The sequence below is a fragment of the Triticum aestivum genome, chromosome 4D (genome assembly GCF_018294505.1).
Source record: "Triticum aestivum cultivar Chinese Spring chromosome 4D, IWGSC CS RefSeq v2.1, whole genome shotgun sequence".
Classification (NCBI taxonomy): domain Eukaryota; kingdom Viridiplantae; phylum Streptophyta; class Magnoliopsida; order Poales; family Poaceae; genus Triticum; species Triticum aestivum.
In genome coordinates, this window is record NC_057805.1 from 431,216,701 (window position 1) to 431,229,239 (window position 12,539).

Genomic DNA, 12,539 nt, shown 5'->3' on the forward strand with positions numbered 1-12,539 from the left:
CCTTTCCTTCTCTTCTTCCTCTTCCTTCCTTTCCCCTTCCTCCTCCTAGTTGGACTAGGAAAGGGGGAGTCCTACTCCTACTAGGAGGAGGAGGACTCCCCTCCTTGGCGCGCCCCAAGGGCCAGCCGGCCTCCCCCCTTGCTCCTTTATATACGGGGGCAGGGGGCACCCTAGAGAACACAAGTTGATCATTGATCTCTTAGCCATGTGCGGTGCCCCCCTCCACCATAATCCACCTCGGTCATATCGTTGCAGTGCTTAAGCCCTGCGCCGGTAGCTTCATCATCACCGTCATAATGCCATCGTGCTGAGGAAGCTCTCCCTCGACAATCTGCTGGATCGTGAGTTCGTGGGACGTCACCGAGCCGAACGTGTGCAGATCGCAGAGGTGCCGTACTTTCGGTACTAGGGTCGGTCGATCGTGAAGACGTACGACTACATCAACTGCGTTGTCATAACGCTTCCACTTACGGTCTACGAGGGTACGTAGACAACACTCTCCCCTCTCGTTGCTATGCATCACCATGATCTCGCGTGTGCGTAGGAATTTTTTTGAAATTACTACGTTCCCCAACAGTGGCATCCGAGCCAGGTTTATGCGTAGATGTTATATGCATGAGTACAACACAAGTGAGTTGTGGGCGATAATAGTCATACTGCTTACCAGCATGTCATACTTTGATTTGGCGGTATTGTTGGATGAAGCGGCCTGGACCGACATTACGCGTACGCTTACGCGAGACTGGTTCTACCGACGTGCTTCGCACACAGGTGGCTGCCGGGTGTTAGTTTCTCCAACTTTAGTTGAATCGAGTGTGGCTACGCTCGGTCCTTGTTGAAGGTTAAAACAGCACATACTTGATGAAAAATCATTGTGGTTTTGATGCGTAGGTAAGAACGGTTCTTGCTCAGCCCGTAGCAGCCACATAAAACTTGCAACAACAAAGTAGAGGACATCTAACTTGTTTTTGCAGGGCATGTTGTGATGTGATATGGTCAAGACATGATGCTCAATTTTATTGTATGAGATGATCATGTTTCGTAACAGAGTTATCGGCAACTGGCAGGAGCCATATGGTTGTCGCTTTATTGTATGAAATGCAATCGCCATGTAATTGCTTTACTTTATCACTAAGCGGTAGCGATAGTCGTAGAAGCAATAGTTGGCGAGACGACAACAATGCTACGATGGAGATCAAGGTGTCGCGCCGGTGACGATGGTGATCATGACGGTGCTTTGGAGATGGAGATCAAAGGCACAAGATGATGATGGCCATATCATATCACTTATATTGATTGCATGTGATGTTTATCCTTTATGCATCTTATTTTGCTTAGTTCGACGGTAGCATTATAAGATGATCTCTCACTAAATTTCAAGGTACAAGGTTCTCCCTGAGTACGCACCATTGCGAAAGTTTGTCGTGCTAAGACACCACATGAGGATCGGGTGTGATAAGCTCTACGTTCACATACAACGGGTGCAAGCCAGTTTTAAACACGCAGAATACTCGGGTTAAACTTGACGAGCCTAGCATATACAGATATGGCCTCGGAACACTGAGACCGAAAGGTCGAGCATGAATCATATAGTAGATATGATCAACGTAGTGATGTTCACCATTGAAAACTACTCCATCTCACGTGATGATCGGACATGGTTTAGTTGATATGGATCATGTGATCACTTAGATGATTGGAGGGATATCTATCTAAGTGGGAGTTCTTTAGTAATATGATTAATTGAACTTTAATTTATCATGAACTTAGTACCTGATAGTATTTTGCATGTCTATGTTGTTGTAGATAGATGGCCCGTGTTGTTGTTCCGTTGAATTTTAATGCGTTCCTGGAGAAAGCTAAGTTGCAAGATGATGGTAGCAACTACACGGACTGGGTACGTAACTTGAGGATTATCCACATTGCTGCATAGAAGAATTATGTCCTGGAAGCACCGCTAGGTGCCAAACCCGCTGCAGGAGCAACGCCAGATGTTATGAACGTCTGGCAGAGCAAAGCTGATGACTACTCGATAGTTCAGTGTGCCATGCTTTACGGCTTAGAACCGGGACTTCAACGACGTTTTGAACGTCATGGAGCATATGAGATGTTCCAGGAGTTGAAGTTAATATTTCAAGCAAATGCCCGGATTGAGAGATATGAAGTCTCCAATAAGTTCTACAGCTGCAAGATGGAGGAGAATAGTTCTGTCAGTGAGCATATACTCAAAATGTCTGGGTATAACAATCACTTGATTCAACTGGGAGTTAATCTTCCTGATGATAGTGTCATTGACAGAATTCTTCAATCACTGCCACCAAGCTACAAGAGCTTCGTGATGAACTATAACATGCAAGGGATGGATAAGACAATTCCCGAGCTCTTCGCAATGCTAAAGGCTGCGGAGGTAGAAATCAAGAAGGAGCATCAAGTGTTGATGGTCAACAAACCACCAGTTTCAAGAAAAAGGGTAATGGGAAGAAGGGGAACTTCAAGAAGAACGGCAAGCAAGTTGCTGCTCAAGTGAAGAAGCCCAAGTCTGGACCTAAGCCTGATACTGAGTGCTTCTACTGCAAAGGGACTGGTCACTGGAAGCGGAACTGCCCCAAGTATTTGGCGGATAAGAAGGATGGCAAGTTGAACAAAGGTATATGTGATATACATGTTATTGATGTGTACCTTACTAATGCTCGCAGTAGCACCTGGGTATTTGATACTGGATCTGTTGCTAATATTTGCAACTCGAAACAGGGACTACGGATTAAGCGAAGATTGGCTAAGGACGAGGTGACGATGCGCGTCGAAAATGATTCCAAAGTCGATGTGATCGCGGTTGGCACGCTACCTCTACATCTACCTTCGGGATTAGTTTTAGACCTAAATAATTGTTATTTGGTGCCAGCGTTAAGCATGAACATTATATGTGGATCTTGTTTTATGCGAGACAGTTATTCATTTAAATCAGAGAATAATGGTTGTTCTATTTATATGAGTAATATCTTTTATGGTCATGCACCCTTGAAGAGTGGTCTATTTTTGTTGAATCTCGATAGTAGTGACACACATATTCATAATATTGAAGCCACAAGATGCAGAGTTGATAATGATAGTGCAACTTATTTGTGGCACTGCCGTTTGGGTCATATTGGTGTAAAGCGCATGAAGATACTCCATTCTGATGGACTTTTGGAATCACTTGATTATGAATCACTTGGTACTTCAGAACCATGCCTCATGGGCAAGATGACTAAAACTCCGTTCTCCGGAACAATGGAGCGAGCAACAGTTTTGTTGGAAATCATACATACTGATGTATGTGGTCCGATGAATGTTGAGGTTCACGGCGGGTATCGTTATTTTCTCACCTTCACAGATGATTTGAGCAGATATGGGTATATCTATTTGATGAAACATAAGTCTGAAACATTTGAAAAGTTCAAAGAATTTCAGAGTGAAGTGGAAAATCATCGTAACAAGAAAATAAAGTTTCTACGATCTAATCATGGAGGAGAATATTTGAGTTACAAGTTTGGTCTTCATTTGAAACAATGCGGAATAGTTTCGCAACTCACGCCACCCGGAACACCACAGCGTAATGGTGTGTCCGAACGTCGTAATCGTTCTTTACTACATATGGTGCGATCTATGATGTCTCTTACTGATTTACCGTTATCATTTTGGGGTTATGCTTTAGAGATGGCTGCATTCACGTTAAATATGGCACCATCTAAATCCGTTGAGATGACACCTTATGAACTGTGGTTTGGCAAGAAACCAAAGTTGTCGTTTCTTAAAGTTTGGGGCTGCGATGCTTATGTGAAAAAGCTTCAACCTGATAAGCTCGAACCCAAATTGGAGAAATGTGTCTTCATAGGATACCCAAAGGAGACTGTTGGGTACACCTTCTATCAGAGATCCGAAGGCAAGACATTCGTTGCTAAGAATGGATCCTTTCTAGAGAAGGAGATTCTCTTGAAAGAAGTGAGTGGGAGTGTCGTGGAATTGTCACGGCAGATGTCCTCGTGCAAGGACTTAGTCGTGGAGCCATCGCAGCTAGGAAGCTTAAAGGGGTTAAGCGGGACAAGGAACACGAGGTTTATACTGGTTCGGCCCCTTACGGTGAAGGTAAAAGCCTACGTCCAGTTGAGGTGGTATTACTTAGGGTTTCGATGACCAGGGAGCTTAATCGCTATGCCTGGCTCTCGATCTGTTGTCTCTCATCCTGAACCGCCGCCGGGTCATCCCTTTATATAGAGAGGTTGACGCCCCACGGCTCTCAGAGTCCCGGCCGGCTTATAACAATATCCGGCTCTGACTCTTAACTAATCTTGCCTTACACTACAAGTCATTGCCACAACGGTGGTTTATCACTACGGTCCTTAAGCCGCCTCCAGGTCTTAAGCCCATTATTGATGCGCCATCCTCAAGCTTGGTACTGGGCTTCACGTGATGATCATTATGACGTAACCCGGCCCCTCCTGGGCGGGTGACTCTAATGGTTATATCCTCAACATTAGGCCCCAGATTGATTTGAACCGGTTCATGTCAATCTTCAAAATCTTCCGGCTTCTTCCTGTGCAAAGGTTATAACCCGTCGTGACGTCATCTTCTGGATTCATGGTAACCCGCCATGACGTCATCTTCCATTAAATTCATGTTTTATTCTGTCATATCTCAACGGATCTTATCTTTAAAGACCATCCCGAAAATCGAGGCGTTTCTGCGGCAATATAATCATGTCTTCCGCCTCCTCTTTTCCCGCGCCCATTTACCAGCCGGCCCTTATAAATAGGCCCGGCCCATAGGTCTTCGTCACTCTTCCCCTCCATCGTCTTCCTCCTCTGACGCTCCAGAGCCCGAGCTCCGCCGCCGCCGCCGTGCACCTCGTCCTCACCGACCAAGGCCGCTGCATCAACCTGTCTTGACCAGAATCCTGCGGCGCGCCTCCGCTGCTCATCAGCACCAGTAAGTCCTCGCTGTCCCGTACCTTAGATCCGCATTAGAGCCCGCAAGTTCTCTGTGTTCTTCGTAGTTCATCGCGATTTCTTCACAGTTCCGCCACCGAGGTTCCCTTTGATCCAAAAACGGTATAAACTCCCTGCGGTAGTAGTTTCTCACTCTTTTTTATGCTAGTAAATCCCCTTTGTCCGCAACAAGACCTCATTTAGAGCTTACGAACTTCTCTGTATCAGTTTTTAGGTCTAGAAATTTTTCCTTTCTAAACGACCATTTGATCCAAAATAATCCATGCAGTCTGTGAAACTTGTTTGTGCAACACTTAGACAAAAAAACTGCATCTGTTAACCATGGCGGCCCATATCGCCGGCTTAAAAGAGGCCATGCTCTGTGAAATTTCCGGCTCATTCATAATAGAGGTTTAAACAACTTGAATTACTTATGATATCCACAGCGGCTTAGATAACCCGACACAATTAGCCATATATCATTAGGCCCCTTCATAAGCCGCCGTCTGAATACTGAACTGAAATCTTCCTCCGGCTTAAATTTGAACCAGAAATTTTCTTTTGTCATAGGCTTCCGTCTTTCACAATGCCGCCCAAGGCTCCCAAGGCACCCATTACATGCAACTGGGTGAGATCCAACGTTACTGATAATACCTTAGATGACTTCGTGAAGACGGGTTACCTGCCTAAGAAGGAGGTCATGTCCTATCGTGCCCCTGACCCGTCCGAAGAAAGACCTCAACCAAGAGACGGAGAGGTTGTTATATTTGCTGATCACATGAGCCGGGGTTTTGCACCTCCCAGCTCAAAATTCTTCAGAGATGTTCTGCACTTTTTCGATCTGCGACCTCAAGACATTGGACCCAATTCCGTGTCGAACATTTGTAACTTCCAAGTGTTCTGTGAGGTGTACCTTGGAGAAGAGTCCAGCCTACTACTCTTTAGGGAGCTGTTTTATCTGAACCGCCAGAACGAGTGTGCCAACGGGCCTAGCCTGGAACTTGGCGGGATTTCAATCCAACGACGGAGAGATTGCCTCTTTCCTTATGCTGAGCTGCCAAGCCACCCAAAGGACTGGAACCAGACATGGTTCTACTGCCAGGATACTTCTCCGGCTGATGAGAACCCTCTGCCCGGCTTTCGCGCCCTGCGTCTGGAGTCAAATCACCCCCTGCCAGACAAATTATCTCAAGCTGAGCGTCAACCACTTATCCCCACCATCAACAAGATTAAAGCTCTTCTGGGAAACGGCCTTAACGGCGTTGATCTGGTTCGGGTCTGGATTGCTTGGCGGGTACACCTTCTATCAGAGATCCGAAGGCAAGACATTCGTTGCTAAGAATGGATCCTTTCTAGAGAAGGAGTTTCTCTCGGAAGAAGTGAGTGGGAGTGTCGTGGAATTGTCACGACAGATGTCCTCGTGCAAGGACTTAGTCGTGGAGCCATCGCAGCTAGGAAGCTTAAAGGGGTTAAGCGGGACAAGGAACACGAGGTTTATACTGGTTCGGCCCCTTACGGTGAAGGTAAAAGCCTACGTCCAGTTGAGGTGGTATTACTTAGGGTTTCGATGACCAGGGAGCTTAATCGCTATGCCTGGCTCTTGATCTGTTGTCTCTCATCCTGAACCGCCGCCGGGTCATCCCTTTATATAGAGAGGTTGACGCCCCGCGGCTCTCAGAGTCCCGGCCGGCTTATAACAATATCCGGCTCGGACTCTTAACTAATCTTGCCTTACACTACAAGTCATTGCCACAACGGCGGTTTATCACTACGGTCCTTAAGCCGCCTCCGGGTCTTAAGCCCATTATTGATGCGCCATCCTCAAGCTTGGTACTGGGCTTCACGTGATGGTCATTATGACGTAACCCGGCCCCTCCTGGGCAGGTGACTCTAATGGTTATATCCTCAACAGGGAGGAAAGTAGAACTTGATGAGGTAACTGTACCTACTCCCTTATTGGAAAGTAGTTCATCATAGAAATCTATTCCTGTGACTCCTACACCAATTAGTGAGGAAGCTAATGATGATGATCATGCAACTTCAGATCAAGTTACTACCAAACATCGTAGGTCAACCAGAGTCAGATCCACACCAGAGTGGTACGGTAATCCTGTTCTGTAGGTCATGTTACTTGACCATGACGAACCTATGAACTATGAGGAAGCGATGATGAGCCCAGATTCCGCGAAATGGCTTGAGGCCATGAAATCTGAGATGGGATCCATGTATGAGAACAAAGTATGGACTTTGATTGACTTACCCGATGATCGGCAAGCCATCGAAAATAAATGGATCTTCAAGAAGAAGACTGATGTTGATGGTAATGTTACTGTCTACAAAGCTCAACTTGTTGCGAAAGGTTTTTGACAAGTTCAAGGAGTTGACTACGATGAGACATTCTCACCCGTAGCGATGCTTAAGTCCGTCTGAATCATGTTAGCAATTGTTGCATTCTAGGATTATGAAATTTGGCAAATGGATGTAAAGACTGCATTCCTGAATGGATTTCTGGAAGAAGAGTTGTATATGATGCAACCTGAAGGTTTTATCGATCCAAAGGATGATAACAAAGTGTGCAAGCTCCAGCGATCCATTTATGGACTGGTGCAAGCATCTCAGAGTTGGAATAAACGTTTTGATAGTGTGATCAAAGCATATGGTTTTATACAGACTTTTGGAGAAGCCTGTATTTACAAGAAAGTGAGTGGGAGCTCTGTAGCATTTCTAATATTATATGTGGATGACATATTGTTGATTGGAAATGATATAGAATTTCTGGATAACATAAAAGGATACTTGAACAAGAGTTTCTCAATGAAAGACCTCGGTGAAGCTGTTTATATATTGGGCATCAAGATCTATAGAGATAGATCAAGACGCTTAATTGGACTTTCACAAAGCACATACCTTGATAAAGTATTGAAAAATTTCAAAATGGATCAAGCAAAGAAAGGGTTCTTGCCTGTGTTACAAGGTGTGAAGTTGAGTCAGACCCAATGCCCGACCACTGCAGAAGATAGAGAGAAAATGAAAGGTGTTCCCTATGCTTCAGCCATACGCTCTATCATGTATGCAATGATGTGTACCAGACCTGATGTGTGCCTTGCTATCAGTTTAGCAGGGAGGTACCAAAGTAATCCAGGAGTGGATCACTGGACAGTGGTCAAGAATATCCTGAAATACCTGAAAAGGACTAAGGATATGTTTCTTGTTTATGGAGGTGACAAAGAGCTTGTCGTAAATGGTTACGTCGATGCAAGCTTTGACACTGATCCGGATGACTCTAAGTCACAAACCGGATACGTGTTTATATTGAACGGTGGAGCTCTCAGTTGGTGCAGTTCTAAGCAAAGCGTCGTGACGGGATCTACGTGTGAAGCGGAGTACATAGCTGCTTCGGAAGCAGCAAATGAAGGAGTCTGGATGAAGGAGTTCATATCCGATCTAGGTGTCATACCTAGTGCATCGGGTCCAATGAAAATCTTTTGTGACAATACTGGTGCAATTGCCTTGGCAAAGGAATCCAGATTTCACAAGAGAACCAAGCACGTCAAGAGATGCTTCAATTCCATCCGCGATCAAGTCAAGGAGGGAGACATAGAGATTTGCAAGATACGTACGGATCTGAATTTTGCAGACCCGTTGACTAAGCCTCTCTCACGAGCAAAACATGATCAGCACAGAGACTCCATGGGTGTTATAATCATTACTGGGTAATCTAGATTATTGACTCTAGTGCAAGTGGGAGACTGAAGGAAATATGCCCTAGAGGCAATAATAAAGTTGTTATTTATATTTCCTTATATCATGATAAATGTTTATTATTCATGCTAGAATTGTATTAACCGGAAACTTAGTACATGTGTGAATACATAGACAAACAGAGTGTCACTAGTATATACGTACGACTACATCAACCGCGTTTTCATAACGCTTCCACTTACGGTCTACGAGGGTACGTAGAGAACACTCTCCCCTCTCGTTGCTATGCATCACCATGATCTTGCGTGTGCGTAGGATTTTTTTGAAATTACTACGTTCCCCAACGCATACCTAGTTCAACCTCGTTACCGGCAAGTCTCTTTACTCGTTCCGTAATGCATAATCCCGTGACTAACTCATTAGTCACATTGTTTGCAAGGCTTATAGTGATGTGCATTACCGAGAGGGCCCAGAGATACCTCTCCGATACTCGGAGTGACAAATCCTAATCTCAATCCATGCCAACCCAACAAACACCTTCGGAGACACCTATAGAGAATCTTTATAACCACCCAGTTACGTTGTGACGTTTGATAGCACACAAGGTATTCCTCCGGTATTCGGGAGTTGCATAATCTCATAGTCAGAGGAACATGTATAAGTCATGAAGAAAGCAATAGCAATAAAACTATACGATCATTATGCCAAGCTAACGGACGGGTCTTGTCCATCACATCATTCTCTAATGATGTGATCCCGTTTATCAAATGACAACACATGTCTATGGTTAGGAAACATAACCACCTTTGATCAATGAGCTAGTCAAGTAGAGGCATACTAGGGACAAAGTATTTTGTCTATGTATCCACACATGTATCAAGTTTCCGGTTAATACAATTCTAGCATGAATAATAAACATTTATCATGATATAAGGAAATAAAATAATAACTTTATTATTGCCTCTAGGGCATATTTCCTTCAAGGGGGCGTCGCCGCGCCGCCCGTGAGGAATCAATGGAAGGCTGACCGGCGACAGCCTTTGATTCCCCGCGAAAAACCGAGGCGTTCTGAGGACGACGAGGCGAGTGTCACTGACTCGGCGGGCCCGCAGTGAGTTCACGCCAAAATCACTTGCCCCGGCGCCCCCGGGCGCCCCCAGCGCGCCGGGTTCTGCCTGGGTCCGCCGGCGCCAGTTTCGGCCAAACCGGCGAAAAACGGGCTCCTAGGGGCGCGACTGGGCCGATTTTTGGGCGCCGGCGTGAAATAATCGCCTTGGGGGCGTGTTGGGGGCGCGGCTAGAGATGCTCTTAGAAGGGATAGAAAGGACTGGTGGAATCGTTGTTGTATTGCTTCAGCCTCGTGGGCATATATATGAGTACATGATCTTCTTGGAATACAAGACAAATCAGAATATTTCCTAGTCTATCCTATGTTTCCAATCTAAACATTATACTCAACACCCCCCGCAGTCACAACGGTAGCGACGCAGACAGTGAGACTGGAGAAGAATCCGAAGGCAAGCCGACGGACACCCCCCCACAGTCGTATCGGTCGATGCATCATGGAAGTCGTGGCTGGAGTGAAAACCAACGAGGTTGCTCAGGCAAGGCGGTAGACCTTTGTGCTGTTTGTCGAGATAGCCGAGAGCATAGGGTGGTGTGGCCGTGGTCGACGTAGCCGTGCGAGGGACGCCGTGGTCGATGTCGAGTCGGGGTGGCCGATGTCGAGGTAGTCGCCGTGGACCGGGAAGAAGAGCAGCGGCGGCGACCTGAGGAGGAGGCGGCGGCGGCCGCTAGGTCAGAAGCGCGGCGATGGTGCTCGAAGTAGGCGAGGAAGAACCCGACAACATGACGAAGACCGACGCGGACGGTGGCGTTCCCGCGCCTAAGGAGGCGGCGCGACGCATACCACATAGAAGTCGATGCGCGGGGACGGCGGAGTAGACCGCGCGCTGCGACGCTACGACCCGAATGAGCGACGCAGCGGCAGCGCGCTGGTCGGGGCGACGGCGGGGAAGACCTCATGGCGGTTGCAGGCCACGCTCGCTACGGCCCGATCGGGCGACGCAGTGGCAGCACGAGGGTCGGTGCAGCCTTGGGGACGGCCCGGAGCGGACGACCTCGGGACGGCGGCGGACCGCGGGCAGCGGCACTACGGCCCGACGGGGCGACGCAGCGACAACGCGCGGGTCGATGCTGTCATGAAAAAAAACCACGGGGCAACGGCAAGGACCACGTGCCACGCTTGCTACAGCTAGATGGGGATGCAGCGGCAACGCGAGGGTCACTGCAGCCACAAGGACGCCCTGAAGCGGACGACCTCGAGGCTACAATAGACTATGGGCCGCGGCACTACGGTCCAAAGAGGCGACGCAGCGGCGACACGCGGGTCGGTGCAGTCGCGGAGAAAACCGTGGGACGGTGACGTTGCGGTCCAAAGGACGACAAAACTGCAGTCCGATGCTCGATTCGGTAGAGAGGCGTGTAAACTTGATAACAATCTTCACGAAAACTTTCAGTGACGCGCATATGATTGATCAGACCGAACAGGCGACAAGGACAGAGTAGATCGCGTGCTCGCGACTGATAAAGCCAATTGCTCGCATGGTCAGACCAGCTGCTCTGTCGAGGATGACGTGCCCGCGCCGTGCGTCGCGCGGCCGAACGTGACAAGCGTGTCCAACGGGCACACGTGTAGCCACATCCGTCCAGGTTGCTACATACGTGAGCGCTGATCAGCCATGCAACGCATGAGTGGACCAAGCCATTCGCCCAGGCAGTCCAGCGGTCAACTCTGTCCGGGCATGGCGCGTGAGTGGCCGCGTGCAGCGACGCTGCGAGGAGACGAGTCCAGCGCGGGAGCACCGTAGCGGCCGCCCGTACCAGCGCGCCCGCGAGACATGCGTGAACTGCCCGAGGAACCATCTTGCAAGAGACGACGAAGATGTTGATGAAGAAGACGCGCGTTGCTGACGACGAACGGTGCCGGGCGACGCAAACCGACTTATAGATCGGAGAACAAAAAAGAAGCACCGATCAAGACGACCGACGTGAGAGAGAAAACCCGGACTAAGGATCGGGAAAAAGACTTTCTAGGGCAGCCAATCAACATGATCGGCGGACAAACCCTAGGTATGGGCGGCGCGGCCCCTGGTGACGATCATGGAGATCGACCGCCCGGGGGCTGCGCGGTGCGGAAGCGGGCGATGGCTAGGGTTTGGATCGAGATTAGGTTGATGCCATCTTAGAAGGGATAGAAGGGATTGATGGAATCGTTGTTGTATTGCTTGAGCCTCGTGGGCATGTATATAGGAGTATATGATTTTTTTGAAATACAAGACAATGCGAAATATTTCCTAATCTATCCTATGTTTTCAATCTAAATATTATACTCCCTCCATTCCATAATGTAGTGCCTATAAATTTTTGTGAAAGTCAAACTTTACCAACTTTGATCAAGTGTATAAAGAAAACTGTCTACATCTATAATACCTTTAAAAATATAACTCACGATGTATTCAATGATGTGCATTCGTATTCTAGATGTACCTATTTTTCTCTATAAATATGGTCAAAGTTTGTGATGTTTGACTTTTGTAAAAATGTATAGGCACCATATTATGCAACGGAGGGAGTACTCAACACCGGGAAACCATCCCAACCAAGATTGTAGTATTGATCACAAAGCTCGGGAGATCACCTGCACTGTCCATCCATGCTGCAAAGTGCTCGTGCTCCAGGGACAACATGCATGTCTTCTGTGCTCCATGTTATGTCAAATCCCAAACCCTATCCGGATCGTGGGCAAGGCAGGGGATGCAAGATGCGCGCTCCCTCTCTCATGCGCACTCGAGAGGCCGGCGCACACATGCA

The 12,539-nt window shown here is 47.6% G+C and overlaps 1 pseudogene; it reads left to right on the top strand.

Moving 5' to 3' along the window:
• Positions 1 to 10,088, top strand: part of LOC123097030 (uncharacterized) — a 19,275-nt pseudogene extending 9,187 nt beyond the window's left edge.
• The last annotated feature ends 2,451 nt before the right edge of the window (positions 10,089 to 12,539 follow it).